The sequence below is a fragment of the Pediculus humanus genome, genomic scaffold, assembly GCF_000006295.1.
Source record: "Pediculus humanus corporis 1103172108317 genomic scaffold, whole genome shotgun sequence".
In the NCBI taxonomy this organism is placed as follows: Eukaryota; Metazoa; Arthropoda; class Insecta; order Psocodea; family Pediculidae; genus Pediculus; species Pediculus humanus.
In genome coordinates this window covers 319,654-319,982 of record NW_002987886.1, presented here as the reverse complement: position 1 = coordinate 319,982, position 329 = coordinate 319,654, and positions in this window count along the sequence as shown.

Below are 329 nucleotides of genomic sequence, written 5' to 3'. Positions count from 1 at the left end.
AACCAACCAAATGGGTATGAAAAAATAAGCGCATGCGAAAACAAATTTTCTTAAATATTTCAATTGTTTTTGCGTTTCATCGTCTATGTAAGAATTCTCGTGTGATAATAAATCATCAAAAAGACTTTTCCTTAATTTATTTATTAATTCGCTATTGTGATAAGCCAACATTAATTTAATAGTTCCTCCCGCATATAAAGTTGTACCGCATAAATTCCACGAAACTTTTTTTAAATCGTTGAAATTTAAATACAAATCAATTATAAGTAATGCGATTGTTACAAATGTTATTAATAATAATACGAATTGATAGACTGAAAATAATTTTT